At 47.4% G+C, this 17,181-nt stretch overlaps 1 protein-coding gene across 2 annotated transcripts in view; it reads right to left on the bottom strand.

The window, feature by feature from the left end:
• MAP2K7 (mitogen-activated protein kinase kinase 7) overlaps positions 1–17,181 on the bottom strand; it is a 219,550-nt gene that overhangs the window by 156,266 nt on the left and 46,103 nt on the right. The gene's annotated exons all lie outside the window — the stretch shown is intronic.

Below are 17,181 nucleotides of genomic sequence, written 5' to 3'. Positions count from 1 at the left end.
TTGTTACACTCCAATGTTGTATTTACTTCATTTTTTAGTCATCCACCTTTCCTTTTTACCTTGCATACATACACCCTTCCTTCTTCTATCTATGCGTGCATCTTGGCCTCCTTCATCTATCTTCCTTCCTTCTTTCTTTCTTCCCATTATTTTGGCTCTAGTCATTCACTCTTCTTTCCATCCATCCCTTTCCCAATACCTGCTTCTCTCGCTGCATCCCACCACCCATCCATTCTCCTCTCTAGCCACTCATCTCGGCATCCACCCATCAACCTCTTTATCCTCCTCTATAGCACTCCTTCGACCCCATCCTTCTCTTTATTCCTCCTTCTCCCCCACCATTTCTCCCTTCCTTCCATTGCAAGAGCTGGAGTGTATGAGCTTCTGATCAAAGTCAACGCGGCCTTAAACAGCAATTTAAAAGTTATAAAGTTATGTTACACAGAACTACCTTCTGGCACCCCCACCACCCAACCTGGCACCACCTCCCCCCAGCTGCTAAAGTGGGTGGCTAAGGACGCCTCAGCTGTGAGTAGGTATGTATTTGTAAAGAGTATCCCAGTGTGCTGTGCGTGTTAGAGTGCACAGGGAGTAGTGTGCCTTGCATGTTTGTCAGCTGTATGTGCTTGCAGGGAGTGCAGTGACTGTTGGTGGTGTATGCTTGCAGGGATAAGCGTGAATGTTAGTGGTGTGTGCTTGCAGTGAGCGGAGTGAATGTTGGTGGTTGTGCTTGCAGGGAGTTCGGTGACTGTTGGTGGTTTATGCTTGCAGGGGGAGAGTGAATGTGGTCAGTGGTGTGCACTTGCAGGGAGTGGGGTGAATGTTGATGGTGTGTGCTTGCAGGGAGTAGCGTGAATGTTAGTGGTGTGTGTTTGCAGGGAGCGGAGTGAATGTTGGTGGTGTGTGCTTGCAGGGAGTAGCGTGAATGTTAGTGGTGTGTGTTTGCAGGGAGCGGAGTGAATGTTGGTGGTGTGTGCTTGCAGGGAGTAGCGTGAATGTTGGTGGATTTGCGCAAGCAGGGAATGGAATGAATGTTGGTGGTGTGTGCTTGTAGAGACCGGAGTGTATGTTGTCAGTGGCGTGCGCTTGCAGGGAACGGCTTGCGGGCTGATCCCACACCCGCCTTGCTGTGTCTGTGGTTGGTTGCGTCAGGGTGGGAGGGTCACATGCTACCGCTGCCTCTCAAGGGGAAGTTTAGTGTAAGGAGGAGGAGGCGGGCACATGAGGGAGGAGGCGAGAGGAGCAGCGAAGTTTAGCTCACACTGAGCCAGAAGGTTTTAGGGCGAGCCCCCCTCCACTCACTCGAGAAACTGCTGGAAAGTGGTGTGTGGGGGGAGTGGCGGGGGCCGGGGCGTAACCATTCAAGCCTGTGATAGGGAGAGGCGGGGGGCTGATCTGAGGCACAGGACTGGGGGGAAGGAAGAGACTCGCCTTTTACAGGAGAGTGTGTGACGCGAAGGCAGCATTGAGGTGACAACTGTAAAGAGCAGCCGATGAGAGAGGGGTGTGTGGAGCACAGGGGGTCGGAAAGTTTCGAAGAAGGTGAACAAGCACACTCCGAAGCTCATGGGCCCAGTAGTGCACTCGCAGGGCTTGGAGCGAGGCGGACAGTGCCCCGGAGAGCGGCGGATTTTTAGGGTTTAGGTGATAAGGGGTGGACTACATAAGGAGATCGTGTTAGAGCTTTGTGAGTTCGGGTGAGCTTTAGTGAACTGCATCCGAGGGGTGACGGAAGTGTTCGATCACTAAAATTGGCGGCAGTCTTAAAATTTTAGTGCTTTACATTTCCGTTGCTAGGACATGCTAGGACATCAAAATGCAAGATGCAAAATGGCGTTGGGCTGTCCACAGTCCCTACGGACACGCGCATGCTGTCTGCTATGGACAAATGGCAAGAACAGTAATGATTGTCCATCCAGATGCGTGCACGAAAGCCCCTTGCCAGAATTGATTGCAAAAGGTGCTCTCAATGGCGAGAGCAGCGCATCCGCTCCTTTTGTCAGGCGAGACCTAAAAAAGTTACATTTTGTTGAATCGATGTTGCACAACTAAAGCTATAAATTCACTGAAGTTGACAAGTTCTAATAAGCAATGCTACCATAATTATCTGCTTCCTCATTACCCTATACTGCTAATGACAATTCACATTATGTGACTGCATCAAAAAGGACATCAATTACATCATGGTAGCACGTAGGGAATCTGGAATATTCAGCTGAAGTGCATGATCTGGCTGAAGGCCAGACCTTGTCCCCACATTATGCTGGGCATGGCCAAAGGCCGTGCCAAGTTGCCACTTGGGAGAGGCATGTTTAAATCAGGGCCTAGTAAAGGCACTAACAGTATGTTGACTACAATAAAAGTTAGCTCTAGCCTCAATAACAGTTCACAATCAGTGTAAGGGCATAAGAGGAGTATGAAGAGTGGTGGGAGCAAGGAGGCTCACTTTTATTGGTGAATTTCAACATTATCTAGGTTTTGTATCATAATCATCCCTGCAATTATTTTGGGGGTGGTTAAACAAAAGTCTTAACAAAACAAACCATAACTTCGATTTCAGTGTGTGTTTGTGTGTGAGATATCACCTGCTGGCGGTCGCCAGTAGGTAGTTATAGTTAGGATGTAGCTTCCATAGGAAGAGCGTTTTTTCACTTGCCAAGAACTTTGTCATGTTTGACGAATCTTCGCAAATTTTCATAACTAATTTGACACTAACTTCCGCTGCTGTCTTGAAAATTTCATGGTGATCTGTCAAGCATGGGGAGAAAAAAATAAACAAGCATTTGCAATGCCATAGGTCTCGCATTAGGAACGTTTGAGCTATTGGCATTGTAAATGACACATTTTTTATTTATGTGTTGGTTTTGAAAATAGCTAAATTAATAGCTTTGTAATTTACAAAGCCAATAGTTTTAACTTTCGCAAATGTGACACCTTCAGCATTTGTAATGCAATATGTGTTGTTATTTACGTGACTTACATGTATTGATATTACAAATAATGGCTTTTACATTTTTTAAATAATTAATACTTAAATAAAAGTTATTGTAATTTATAATGGTAATAGCTTAAACTTTTGTAAATAACTTTTGTGAAGATTATGTTGTGTATTTTATTGGGACGAAAATCCAAGAACAGAAGTGAAATATTAACATCTTTTTGTGACATTTGTAATAAAGCTTGAAACATTGAGAGAACATATTTGAACCAGTTGTTGTTAAATGGTTGCATAGATTGATGCTGTGGTGGCGCTGAGCGGTGTTGTGGTGGCGACGAGTGATGCGGTGGCGTTCAGTGATGCTGTGGTAGCGCATAGTGATGTTGAGGTGCCCTTGAGTGATGTTGAGGTGCCCTTGAGTGATGCTGTGGTGGTGAGTGGTGTGATGCTGTGGTGGTGAGTGATGCGGTGGTGGTGCCGAGTGATGCGGTGGTGGTGCCGAGTGATGCGGTGGTGGTGCCGAGTGATGCGGTGGTGGTGCCAAGTGATGCGGTGGTGGTGCAGAGTGATGCGGTGGCGGTGCTGAGTGATGCTGTAGATAGAGTGAGTGCGATAGATAGATGGAGTGAGGGCAATAGAAAGAGTGAGGGCGATAGAAAGAGTGAGGGCGATAGATAGAGTGAGGGCGATAGATAGAGTGAGGGCGATAGATAGAGTGAGGGCGATAGATAGAGTGAGGGCGATAGATAGAGTGAGGGCGATAGATAGAGTGAGGGCGATAGACAGAGTGAGGGCGATAGATAGAGTGAGGGCGATAGATAGAGTGAGGGCGATAGATAGAGTGAGGGCGATAGATAGAGTGAGGGCGATAGATAGATAGATCGATAGATAGAGTGAGGGCGATAGATAGATAAGTGTGAGGGCGATAGATAGAGTGAGGGCGATAGATAGATAGAAAGATAGATAGATAGAGGGCATTTTAATGTACATTGTAGTCCCAAACTACTCTTGTTCTGCTCATCTCTAAATTAGATGAGCAGGTGCCACCATGTGGTGGGCTGTTCTAAGTATGGCGTTGTCAATTAGATGCCGTGCCCAGCACCGGAAACCAATGCTGGTGCTGAGCACCGAAAGCACCAGGTCAAATTAAGCATTCAACTGGTGCTCAGGTAAAGGCTCTGATACCTTCGGGTCCAGTTCCCGCAATATAAATCTGCAACTAACACCAGCCCTTGGGACGCTGCCTATAGTCCAGTCCGACCCTGGCGGCAATTGCTACGCATATTCCGCCATATCTGAAATAGAGGCTAAATGTGAGTGTATTATCCCGCCATTCGCCATAAACGATACAGCCTCGGTGGAATTGTCCGTCCGCGTGCGCACGCAGACGGCAGGCCACGCCCCCACACCCTGCGTGGTGCCCAGTGGCTTCTCGCCTGAAAAGGAAACATTTATTTTACTTAATCCAGTCCATCTCCCTTAAAGGTCCAGTTCCTGCTTAGAAAAAACTGTTTCCCATTTGGGAAGACATTTGATGGTCCTCCTACACCACTATCTGCTGCTCCAAAATTGGCACCACGCAATATTCAAATTGTAACCTATCCCACACAGAAGTCACCTCAAATCGGAGGTCAGTTTCTGATCAATAGTTTATGAACAAAACTGCAGTTACAAATCGCTGATTCGTGCCACCCTACTTGCAAACTGGAGTCACACAACCGCCTTTGCGAGTTTGCAAGAGGCCTCAGATTGCAAAAGGTGTTTTGTACATCACAAAAGGTATTTTGTGGTTTCATTCTCTGGTTTTGCGATTCACAGGCTTGAAACCACAAAATATTATCTACAAAAGGACCGATTTTTCTCACACAGAAACTGCGATCTACCTTCCTGGACTCTTGATCAGAAGCAAAATCAAAGGCCAGGTAAAAAACAGGATTCTCCTAGACTACACTTGCCAGGTTTCCCTTCAATCAGCATGTTTCTTGCAGCACTCGCCCTCACAGGAGGGCGCATAAGTCTTCTTCAGCACCTGTTCAAATCCATCTGCCCCATGCGTTCCACAGCATCTGTCTTTCGGTTGTAATTTAACTTCACAACCTCTCTACTCCCTGCTGGAGGGGGGTCAAAGAGCAGAAATAAATCATTCACATACTTTTCTCGGACAAGGCCGAAAGTGTCCCAGTGTTATATCCAATTACCGGTTTTGTGTCTTGTGGCTTAAAGTGACATATTGTTAAAAATAAGTAATGTTCAAGAGGAACTGCCCGTTTGTGGAAGCGTGCTCTTGAGGTAGAGGACATGTGTGTGTGTGTTTGAGTCAATCTTGCACAGCGGACGCCCTTGTAAGTGTTCTGTGCACGAGAGAAGTTTTCTAAGCTGCTGTCTGTGCACTCCTGCACCGGTTGCGACAGACATTTGCCCACTTGCTGTACCCGTAATTTGAAGTCGGGGGAGAGATACTTAGTAAAGAAGGGAGGGGGGGGTTTGCGCGAGAGACCGGTTTTGTGCGGGCCTCCACTGAACATTGCGCGTCAGTGGCATAGGCACTAGAACAGTTTTGAAAGTGGGGCTGCTGCCATTAAAGTTATGTCACATAACTCAAAGCGATTGCTAAAAATCCAAGCGTCATTCAAACAAGTCGTATGTTAGATTTATTTTACGTTTAAAAGAGCACCTGCATCCCGTTCACCCCCGACAAAGAACAAATGCAATTTATGGCAAAAAAACACAAGCCCTGGTACCTGGGCTACTGCTGCGGACAGTCGGACATCTAGATAAGTCGGGCTCAGGTGGAAGGGTCGCCGCTGAGGGGAGTCGGTGCAGCTTCACAAGTCGGGCTCATGTGTTATAGTCACAGCTTCACGAGTCTGGTGCGAAGTACCAGCGTTGCAACTGTAGAAAGTGAAGTGCGTGCAGTTTCTAAAGTCAGCCACAGCATATGGGGGCTATGGAAAAGAGCGAACCATTAACCTCCGAGGCTGACAGGGAAGTGAGCCGTGGCGCGATCCTGACTAGGAAGCTCTTTAAGGAAAATGCTACTTACCAGTATGCATCTGTTCTTGGCATGTAGAGCTGCAGAGTTGTACACTATGCATTAGATCGCCACCTGGTGTTGGGCTCTGATGATTGCAGGTTGTTGTCTTCTTGGAAGAAGTCTTTGTAGTCACGAGATAGGTGACTTCTCCCTTAGACAATACTGCGCATGGGCATCAGCTCCATCCTGAGATTGTTTTTCGCCATGATGGGAAATGATGGAGTTAGTAGAAGTAAAGAAAAGAAGGATGTCCATGCGTGTGCATCTAAGTAAGATGAACAACTGGAACGGATACAAGTCTCGGGGAGGCGGGAGGGCGTGTACAACTCTGCAGCTCTACATGCCAAGAACAGATGCATACTGGTAAATAGCATTTTCCGTTCGAGGCATATGAGCTGCAGATTGTATACAAAGCATCGATTGTGCAGCAGTGTCTCCCTTAGCCGTGGCCACCTGTATCCGTTGCAGTAGTTTGAAAGACAGTTCTAAGGATAGTCTGGCCTAACGCAGCTTGCTGCTTGGCTTGCACGTCAACACAATAGAGTGTAGAGTGGTGTGGCTCACTGGTTAGAGGCGGCAGACCCGTAAGCAGAGAACGGCCCGGGACCAGGGTTCAATTCCAGACGCGGCAGGGTCGTGGACCAGGGTCAAACGGACTCGATAATTCTCGCCTCAGTGCCTACTCTAACCAGGGAATATACTCAGCAACTCTGGGCATTAAGCTTGCCTCATCTCTACAACGGCCCCCCACAGACGCCGGGGATGCCTGGTTTCACCTTGGAGATACCCAGAAAGGGACCATCTCACAGGGAAAACCAGGACGGGTTCCCCAGCGGTCTTCAGCGCCAGGATACTCCTTGGAGTCACAGTACGCTTTACAAGTACACCCACATTTACAATAGTGTTTTGTGAAGGTGTGTGGTGTAGAGCATGTTGCTGCCTTGCATATGTCCTCTAGGGGTATGTTTCCTAAGAAAGCCATAGAGGCTCCTAGTTTGCGAGTGGAGTGCGCTCTAGGAGGAACTGTTAATGTAAGTTTAGCTTTAATATAGCATATTTGTATACACTTTACAATCCACCTTGCAAATCCCACCTTTCGAGATGGGGTTGTCTTTGTGTGGAGGAGAGAAAGATACAAACAGTTGTTTTGTCTTTCGAAAGGATTTAGTTCTATCGATATAGTATAAAAGAGCCCTTTTAACATCTAATGTGTGTAAAGCCCTTTCCGCTACAGAGTTTGGGTTTTGGAAAAACACAGGTAACTCTACGGATTGATTTAGGTGAAAAGGAGTGATGACCTTTGGAAGAAATTGTGGATTAGATCTAAGAACCACTTTATTAGGATGTATTTGAAAAAATGGTTCTTGTATAGTGAAAGCTTGTATCTCACTTACTCTTCTGAGAGAGGTAACGGCAACAAGGAAAGCTGTTTTCCATGTTAGGAATTGCAGTTCTCATTTATGTAGAGGCTCGAAAGGGGGCCCCATGAGTCTTGTAAGGACAAGATTCAGGTTCCACATAGGCGAAGGTGGCAATCTGGGTGGGATTATTTTTTTTAATCCTTCCATGAATGCTTTGATTGCGGGTACTCTGAAGAGAGACAGAAGTTGCCTGTTTTGTAGACAGGCTGCAATTGCTGCAAGGTGCAGGCGTATGGAAGACTATGCCAAATTAGACCTTTGTAAATGTAAAAGGTATCAAATGATATTCTGGATGAAAGCATCCAGGGGATCAATTTGGTTATTGTTGCAATAGATGGCAAATCTTTTCCATTTAGCGGCATAACACGCTCTGGTAGTAGGCCTCCTAGCCTCTTTAATGATGTTCATACAGTCTGGTGGTAGGTTTAGATAACCAAACTCTAAGACTTCAGGAGCCAGATCGCCAAATTCAGTTGGTTTGGGTCTGGATGTCTGATTTCTCCATGGTTCTGTGTTAACAGGGAGGGTGTGAGCTGTAGCGTTTGATGTGGAACTAGAGAGAGATCTAGTAGTGTGGTGAACCATGGTTGGCGTGCCCATGTGGGAGCTACTAGGATCAATGTGAGAGACAGTTGTCTGAGCTTGCGCACTATTAATGGAATTAGTGGGAGAGGCGGAAAAGCGTACACAAATCTGCCTGACCAGTTCATCCATATCGCATTGCCTTCGGACAGTGGGTGTGGAAACCTGGCGGAAAAGGCTGGGCATTTTGCATTTTCGTGGGTGGCAAACAGATCTATGTGTGGGTGCCCCCACTTTGGAAAAATGGTTGAAGAACTTGCGGATGTAGTTCCCATTCGTGAATCTGTTGTGACTGCTGACTTAACAGATCTGCTATCTGATTGTGAACTCCTGGAAGGTGTTCCGCTAACAGATGTATGTTTTGAGGAATGGCCCATCTCCAAATGTTCTGTGCAAGCTGGGACAGTTGCAGAGAGTGTGTCCCCCCCTGTTTTTGTATATAGTACATGGCTGTCATATTTTCCGTCCGGATTAGGACAGCTTTGTTTTGTACTTTAAGTTGAAAAGTCTTGAGTGCTAAAAATATCGCCAGCAGCTCTAGATGGTTGATATGGAACAGTTTTTGTTGATTGGTCCATTGACCCCGAGTTGTGTGATGTAAGAGATGGGCTCCCCATCCTGTGAGGCATGCGTCTGTTGTGAACACTACTTGCGGAAAAGGCTCGAGGAACGGCCGCCCCTTTGTCAAGTTTTTGGTGTTCCACCACTGCAGAGAGCGATGCGTGCAGCTGTCGACCAACACCAGGTCTTTAAGTTGACCTTGAGCTTGGTTCCACTGTTGTGCTAGGCACTCTTGTAGTGGACGCATCTGCAATCTTGCGTGTGGTACTATGAAGATGTAAGATGCCATTATGCCTATTTGTCTCATGAACACCCTGGCTTGCAGAGACTGTTGGTGTTGAAAAGTGGTGACTAAGGCTTGAATGCTTTGTATCCTGGCAGGACTGGGATACGCTAGGGCTGTAGACGTGTTTAGTGTAGCCCCTAGATACTGATGTACATGCGAAGGCTGCAGGTGCGACTTGGTGTAGTTTATTGTAAACCCTAAGTCGTGCAACGTTTGAACTGTCTGATGTGTGTGTTGTACACATTGATTGAATGACTTGGCTTTTATGAGCAAGTCGTCTAGATAAGGGAAGACATGTATTTGTTGTCTTCTGAGATGTGCTGCTACCACTGCTAGGCACTTTGTGAATACCTGTGGTGTCGTTCTCACTCCGAATGGAAGGACTTTGAACTGGTAGTGTTGTCCTTCCAGTACAAACCTTAGATACTTTCTGTGGGCAGGATGTATGGGGATATGGAAGTAGGCGTCCTTTAAATCTAGTGTTGTAAGGAAGTCGCCTTGTTGCAGCAGTGGAAGCACTTGTTGTAGAGTGATCATATGAAAATGATCTGATTGTATGTAATGGTTGAGGAGCCTGAGGTCGAGAATTGGCCTTAGTGTTCCGTCCTTCTTGGGAATTAGAAAGTACAGCGAGTAAACCCCTGTTCCTTGTTCTTCTAAAGGAACTATTTGAATAGCATCTTTCTGTAGAAGTGCTAGAACTTCCTGTTGAAGCAGAGTCAGATGGTCTGTAGACATTGGACGCTGCCTGGGAGGTATAGTTGGAGGGGTTGCTGCAAGTTCTAAGCAGTAGCCATGTTGGATAATCTGTCTTACCCACTCGTCTGTTGTAATGTAGTTCCAGACAGGCAGGAACTGTGTTAATCTGCCCTCTACAGGAGTGGAATGCTGTTGTGGGAGCAGAGGGAAGTCACTGTTTTGTGGCGGAAGAGGATCGGTTGCTATTGTTACCCCGACCTCTTCCTTTGTTATTATTGCCTCTGTATCCTCCTCTAAAGTATCCCTTGTTAGAGGATGTTCGTGATTTGAAAGATGTTGTAGTGTCTGCTCCAGTTTGTTTGGAGCCTCCTCTGTAGAAGGAGCGACGAAAGGAGCTTCTAGCTGGTGTGGACTGTAAAGCCCCCATAGACTTTGCGGTGTTGGTATCTTTCTTAATTTTTTCCAGTGTAGTGTCTACTTCTGGGCCAAATAAATGGTTCTGATGAAATGGTTGGTTTAAAATGGTGGTTTGCACTTCTTGTTTAAACCCTGAAATGCGTAACCACGCCTGTCTCCTAAGTATGAAACAGGTATTTACAGCTCTAGATGCTGTGTCTGCGACATCTAGCGCGCATTTTATTGAGGCATTGGATATTAGCTTGCCTTCCTGCATAAGGTCATTTGCTTGATCTTTGTACTAATCTGGTAGGTGCTCAAGTAGTTTTTCTAATTGATCATAATGAGCCCTATCGTAACGAGAGAGGAGGGCTTTTGTATTTGCTATACGCCAAATGTTTGTAGCCTGTGCAGCTATTCTTTTACCTGACGCATCAATTACTTTTGATTCTTTGTCAGGTGGGGATGCTTCGCCAGAAGTTTGAGAGTTTGCCCTTTTCCTAGCATTGGCCACAACTAATGAGTCTAGTGGTAGGTGTCCTTTAATGTAGACTGGATCTGTGGGTGCCGGTCTATATTTTTTCTCGATTCTAGGGTTTAATATTCTAGTGTGTACATGTCTTTAAATACCTCTGGAGCATGTTTGATGACCCCCTTGATCATGGGAAGAATTTGAGCAGACCGCTGAGACTGCTCAAAGGTATCTAGGAGAAAATCCTCCTCAATGTCATCAAAATGCATAGGGACTCCATGGTAAACAGTAGCTCTGTTTAACAGATGACCAAAACCAATGGTATCTTCTGGAGGGGAAGGTGTTGATGGGTATGACTGCGGTTCAGGAATGTCAGGCACATTTTGTGGGTTTGTAAAGTTCCATATAGGCAATTTTTTTGGGTTTGAAAAGTCCCATATACCCTCATCTACATGGTATGAATCAGGTTCTTGAATGTCCTCCCCTCCCCCCAAATTGTATTCATCATCATTCTGCTGTGGGGAATGTGATGATAAAGGAGAATGTACAGGAGAGATTTAAGGTGATATGTGAGGAGGAACAGGAGAAGAAGGAAGGGGAGGTATAGGAGAGGAAGGGTGCATAGGAGATGTTGCACAGTCCTTTTTCTTGGCAGGAACCACAAGTGTGGGTGGTGCATCTGCTGGTCTCTTCTTGTGAGGTGTAGCACCTAAATGACCTGTCTTTAGGTCGATGTAGATTTTCTTTTGTCGAGGATCTGGTCGAAAAAGTTCCTCCTCCTCTACAACCTTCTTGGGCGTCGATTTTTTCAGTACCAGGGGAGGTTGTCGTGTGTCTTTAGCCTTGGGAGGTGTTATAAAGTACTGTGGCATAGTTTTCGGTGCCGAAGGTGTCGTTTTCGGCTTTGTAGGCATGTTCGAGGATTTGGGCACCTCGGAATCAGGCTTTGTGTTCTTCGGCGCCGAAGATGTGGAAGTGGACGACTTCGGACCCGGTGCTTCTTTCGGTTTCGGTACGTCATTATGTTTCGGTGCCGGTACTATTTTAGGCTTTGGTGCCGAAGGGTCTTTGGGCTTCGGCGCCGAGTCATCTGTGCCGATGGAAGAGGCTTGCTCAGTGTCGAGGCACTAGAAGGCTTAGTTGGTTTCTTCAGAGCCGGGCTGGAAGGCGGGGCTTTCGAAGCAGGTATTCGGTCTCGACTGGGCCCTTTGGGCGGAGTGCTGACCTTTGCCTTCAGTTTGGGCAGAATATGTGGTGCAGGGGCAGTAGTACTCACGGGCTGACCCGATGGAATGGAGTCATCTGAGTCGTTTGCCTCTGATACGATCTGGAGATCGGGTGAGTCTTTTTCGGGAACGAGGGGAACCTCTTCGTTGGAGATGTCTTCCGGTGCTGGAGCTGATCTCCTCATTTCGTGTCGACGGGCCCTCCGATCCCGGATGGTTTTCTTCGATCGGAAGGATGCACAAGCTGTGCAGGTCGACTCGTCGTGTTCCGGCAATAGACAGAGGTTGCAGACCTCGTGGTGGTCGCTATGTGGAAACTTTGCTCGACATACCGGGCATCTTTTGAACGGAGTTCTTTCCATGTGGTGTAGGCCGCACGGCGTCGGTAGGCCCAACGGCCCGCGTCGAGGACCGGAATAGAACGGATGGCGTCGAAAATATTGTAGTCGATGTCGAGGGTAGTTTTTAGAAGTTTGAGGAAGTTCTGCACTTCGAAGTTGCTGAAAAGTGTTTTTCTAGCCGGAGCGGAGAAACTTTCATCCGAACCCAGTGGCGGAAAAAAACAATCTGAGGATGGAGCCGATGCCCATGCGCAGTATTGCCCAAGGGAGGAGTCACCCATCTCGTGACTACAAAGACTTCTTCCAAGAAGACAACAACCTGCAATCATCCGAGCCCAACACCAGGTGGCGATCTAATGCATAGTGTACAATCTGCAGCTCATATGCCTCGAACACAAGACTACAAGTCCCAGAAATTAAAGACAGGCGCTCCGACACCTTCAACAGAAACAGAAAGCAGCTCAGTATCCGCTCTCGGAGGAGACCTGGGAGGTCGGGGGCTGCCCGTACATGCGCGCCATTTCTAACTTTCGTAGTTAAGAGGGAGCCCCGGCGCCAAAGCGAAGTGTGGGAGCTGAAGTCCTGGGTCCAGACCAGCTGATAGCACTGCGGGGCTTCTATGCCTAAGGGGAGAGCCCCGTAACATGCTGGCAGAGGAGCTGGAGGGCTCAGGAAAAGCGCCGCAGCCAGCTGCTATTGAGGAGGAGTCCCCCCCCCCCCAGCAGACCGGGTGAGTGGGGGATTCTCCATTTGTTTAATGGTTGTGCCTATGAAGGCACAGTGTTCAGATTTGTTTCCTGAGCGGACCTGTCATTGCGGGCAGCTCCAACGATGGGGCAAGAATGTTCTCATAAAAAATAACTGAAAGTGAAACTGCATGCTAGCTTGAAGGAAGGGGACAGGAGATGTGCACAGTGCGTGGCTGTACGTGCACGTACACCTGCTGAAATCGCCGAAAGCTCTGCGCGTGCCCATCTCCAAGACAATTCCCTAACAATAGAGCTTGCTGGCGACAGCAGTGCTTCGCACTGCTAACGCCAGGCTCGACCTAAAAAGGGTAAGGGTCCCAAAACGCATTTTCCCCATGTTAATTTTCATAGAAACTTCAAACAGCTACAACCCGAACTGCTGAAAGGAAGTACACCAAATGTGGCAGAAAGGTAGCGGTTGGTCCAGAAAGCACCTTTTTAGGTTTCGCTGGGGAACGGAGCGTAAGCTCCGCCTCCAGAGAAATCTGTAGTTTCCAGTAAGGACTCTTGAATACGCCCCTCTGTTCGATTGGCTAGCTCCATAAATGGAGGCTAGCCATTGGAACAGAGAGGCGTCCGTCATGGCCGGACCAGATTCGGGGGCGTTCCCGAGAATTTTTGGCTTTTGGCTACGTCATGCTACGTCAGCCAAAAGCCGGGAACGCCCCCGAATCTGGTCAGGCCGGGTCGTGCTTGCAGCTGTCCTGCCTTCCTCCGTGTCCCTCCTCCCGCCGTCCCCCCTCCCCTCGCTGTCCTGTGCACGTTTCCCGCCTCCCTCCCGCCGTCCGTGTCCTCTCCCGCCCCCCTCCCGATGTCCGTGTCCTCTCCCGCCCCCTCCCGCTGTCCGTGTCCTCTCCCGCCCCCCGTGTCCTCGTAGGTGCTTGTTAAACCGGTGACTTCCTCACAGCGTTTCTGCAACGGCGCGCATATCGGAGGACCACCCAGTAGCAGAACGCATTCTAAACTAGGACACAGTGCTCTTTTTAGATCTAACTCGCAAGCGCTGTATAACGCTGTAAACAGACTCTCAAGCACGGCGCTTTGCTGCTGTCCTTTTGACGTATATGGGCTTATGATCATCTTGCAATTGAGTGCACCATGGTGATACTTTCTAAAGAGGTTTTCCGCCCGTAAAAAATACTTGTATGTTGAATCGCTACATGCCATTGTGCTGCCAGCTACCACCTCCAACTGCTACCATCATAGGGTGCACGCGACGTACATAAATGTGTACAATCCTTAGTATATAGTACGCCCCACAGCAACATTGTATTTTGGCGGCGCTCTGCCCTTTCAGAAGTGTACTTTTTTTTAAACCTTTTGTAGCAGCGCTGACTAGCTGATGGTATTCGGTGTCTTGTATAAAGTGATTACAGCGATAAGCACGCAGCAATAGCACCGCATATACGTGCTGCATGCTCATAAAACGTGCGGCAGCCCAGGGGTACCCCCCCTCCCGCCGTCCGTGTCCTCTCCCGCCCCCCTCCCGATGTCCGTGTCCTCTCCCGCCCCCTCCCGCCGTCCGTGTCCTCTCCCGCCTCCCTCCCGCCCCCCCGTGTCCTCGTAGGTGCTTGTTAAACCGGTGACTTCCTCACAGCGTTTCTGCAACGGTGCGCATATCGGAGGACCACCCAGTAGCAGAACGCATTCTAAACGAAAAAGGTAAGGGGAAGTTTTAGGACACAGCGCTCTTTTTAGATCTAACTCGCAAGCGCTGTATAACGCTGTAAACAGACTCTCAAGCACGGCGCTTTGCTGCTGTCCTTTTGACGTATATGGGCTTATGATCATCTTGCAATTGAGTGCACCATGGTGATACTTTCTAAAGAGGTTTTCCGCCCGTAAAAAATACTTGTATGTTGAATCGCTACATGCCATTGTGCTGCCAGCTACCACCTCCAACTGCTACCATCATAGGGTGCACGCGACGTACATAAATGTGTACAATCCTTAGTATATAGTACGCCCCACAGCAACATTGTATTTAGGCGGCGCTCTGCCCTTTCAGAAGTGTACTTTTTTTTAAACCTTTTGTAGCAGCGCTGACTAGCTGATGGTATTCGGTGTCTTGTATAAAGCAGCAATAGCACCGCATATACGTGCTGCATGCTCATAAAACGTGCGGCAGCCCAGGGGTACAAAATCCAAAAACAACTTATGTCAGGTCCCAGAATAACTTATATCAGGTTACAGCATGTAAACAGTTGGACCCATCATAGTATCGCTTTCATTCTAGAAATCACGAAAAACTAATCGCAGAACAGATAACTGAGTGAAATCTCTATAATTTTCAGATGGCGATGTGATATGTTACTTTCAACTATTTTCAAAACTGGGACAGGAAGGAAATTCAAAACCTGCCACCCTTCATAGGACAAGAATAACAATCAGGTAAATATAGGAAATAATACGCACCTAACTAGAATGGCTACCTACATAAAAATATGCCACGCTACTCTGAAGCCCAAAGTTAGTCAGCTGCCTCCAGAGTGTGGAGTGAACTATTGATGTTGGAGTGATGCGATGCTGCTGTCAGATAGGGATAGGAAGACAGCAGTGCACGGCACACTTGTGTAGAAATAGATGGGGTGTTTGAGTGGAAATGAGTGCCGTAGCCTTGCGCTGCACCTGCCTCGCCCTGCTGTGCAGAGTTTAGCTGCTATGCAGAGGAGAGCTGCTGTGCAGGTTTTAGCTACTGTGCTAAAGTGATCAGTGCGCCAGTCGTGCTCTGCAGACTTGTGTGGAAACACAGGTGGTGAAAACAAAGGCTCCGCTCTTGTGTTGCACCTGCCTCGCTCTAGTATGCAGGGGGTAGCTCAGCTGCTGTGCAGGGGTTAGCTGCTGCTCAGGGTTTAGCTGCTGTGTGCGTGGCAGTGTGTGTGTGGCTCTCTGTATGTATGTGTGTGGCTGTGTGTGGCTCTCTGTGTGTGTGGCTCTTTGTATGTGTGTGGCTGTGTGTGTCGCTCTCTGCATGTGTGTGTGTGGGAGAGACAGCAGTGTGAGAGCGACAGCTGTGTGAGAGAGACAGCAGTGTGAGTCTTCTAGGGAGAGCATGGTGTGTGGGAGAGCATGGTGTGTGAGAGGCAGCAGTGTGAGTCTTCTAGGGAGAGCATGGTGTGTGGGAGAGCATGGTGTGTGAGAGGCAGCAGTGTGTGAGAGACAGCAGTGTGAGAGACCTTTTATTTATGTTTTGGTTTTTGAAACATAAATAAAACGCATTGTTATCTGCAATATCATTAGCTCAAACTCGCGTAAATATGCGACCTATTGCATTGCAAATGCTATAGGTCTCGCATTTGCGAGAGATTAAGCTATTGGCATTGTAAATGACAACGCCATTTATTTATTTATTTTCAAAACCAACACATAAATAGAAATTGTCATTTACAATGCCAATAGCTCAAACTTTTCAAAAGGCGAAACCATTGCATTGTAAATGCTTGTTGTTAAATGGTGTAAATCTGTTTAGTAGTTGCAGAGAAATTTAAAGAAGTTTCCAGTTGTATACCTAGAGACGTGCATAATCCGCGACCCCTTCCGATCTCGTGCAGAGATCTGATTGACTGCCACCACTTCAAACCAGAAGTGTTGGCAGAAATCTTGGAACTCAGCTTGAACCGGGTCCAAGAAAGAACATTAAATAAAAAATAAAAAAAAGTGGTGCAGGGAGGGCCATGCCCCCAACCCCCAGGGACCGGCATCTTCCCCGGGGCCAATGGTAACAATGAAAGTGGGGGGCTGCGTTTTTCCTCGCAGCCTCGGGGACCACCACCTTGCTTAGCTGTGACCCGCAATGGAGGGGAGCCATAGATGACCCTGGGGACCACCACCCTTGCTATGTCCAGGGGTGCCCACCACCAGGACATGGCTGTTTGCTTTGGCTTGGCTGGAGCTTTACTACTCCCACCAAGCCATCAGTGATGTCACAGACCACAGCCATGAGTGATGCAATATGAGAGGTAATAAGCATTGCATTGCAGGGTGTAAGTTATAGTTAGTTCAGATAAATATAACTGCCAAATTTCACTGGTTTTGTATGAGTGAAATCGGAGCACAACTATAACGTCCCTGTAATATTTCACACAATGAAGGCCTTGGCAAAAACTCTAGTGGAAGTTGCGACAAATAAACGATTTAATGTTATCCCTGGAGTGCCTCCTTCAAACAACAGTGTTTGAAATCTGTAAGTGGGTGGTGTAACCAATATATAACTGTATATATCCATAATAAGAACCCTCCTTTAACAATCATTTACCTTTATACACGATAAGGACTTTCTAGCATTATGAAAGGATCTGATTAGCTGCTGAAAACCTGAAGGATTCGTTCTAAACGAAAAGATCTTGCAGCAATTCACTATGGATCATATATATATATATATATATATATATATATATATATATATATATATATATATATATTACCTACTGGCGTTCGCCAGTAGGTATATATAGTTAGGATAAATTCCCTATGGGA

This window comes from Lissotriton vulgaris, chromosome 1_1 (genome assembly GCF_964263255.1).
Source record: "Lissotriton vulgaris chromosome 1_1, aLisVul1.2, whole genome shotgun sequence".
Taxonomy (NCBI): Eukaryota; Metazoa; Chordata; class Amphibia; order Caudata; family Salamandridae; genus Lissotriton; species Lissotriton vulgaris.
Note: the sequence above shows the minus strand (reverse complement) of the source record. Positions and strands in the feature narration are given on the sequence as shown.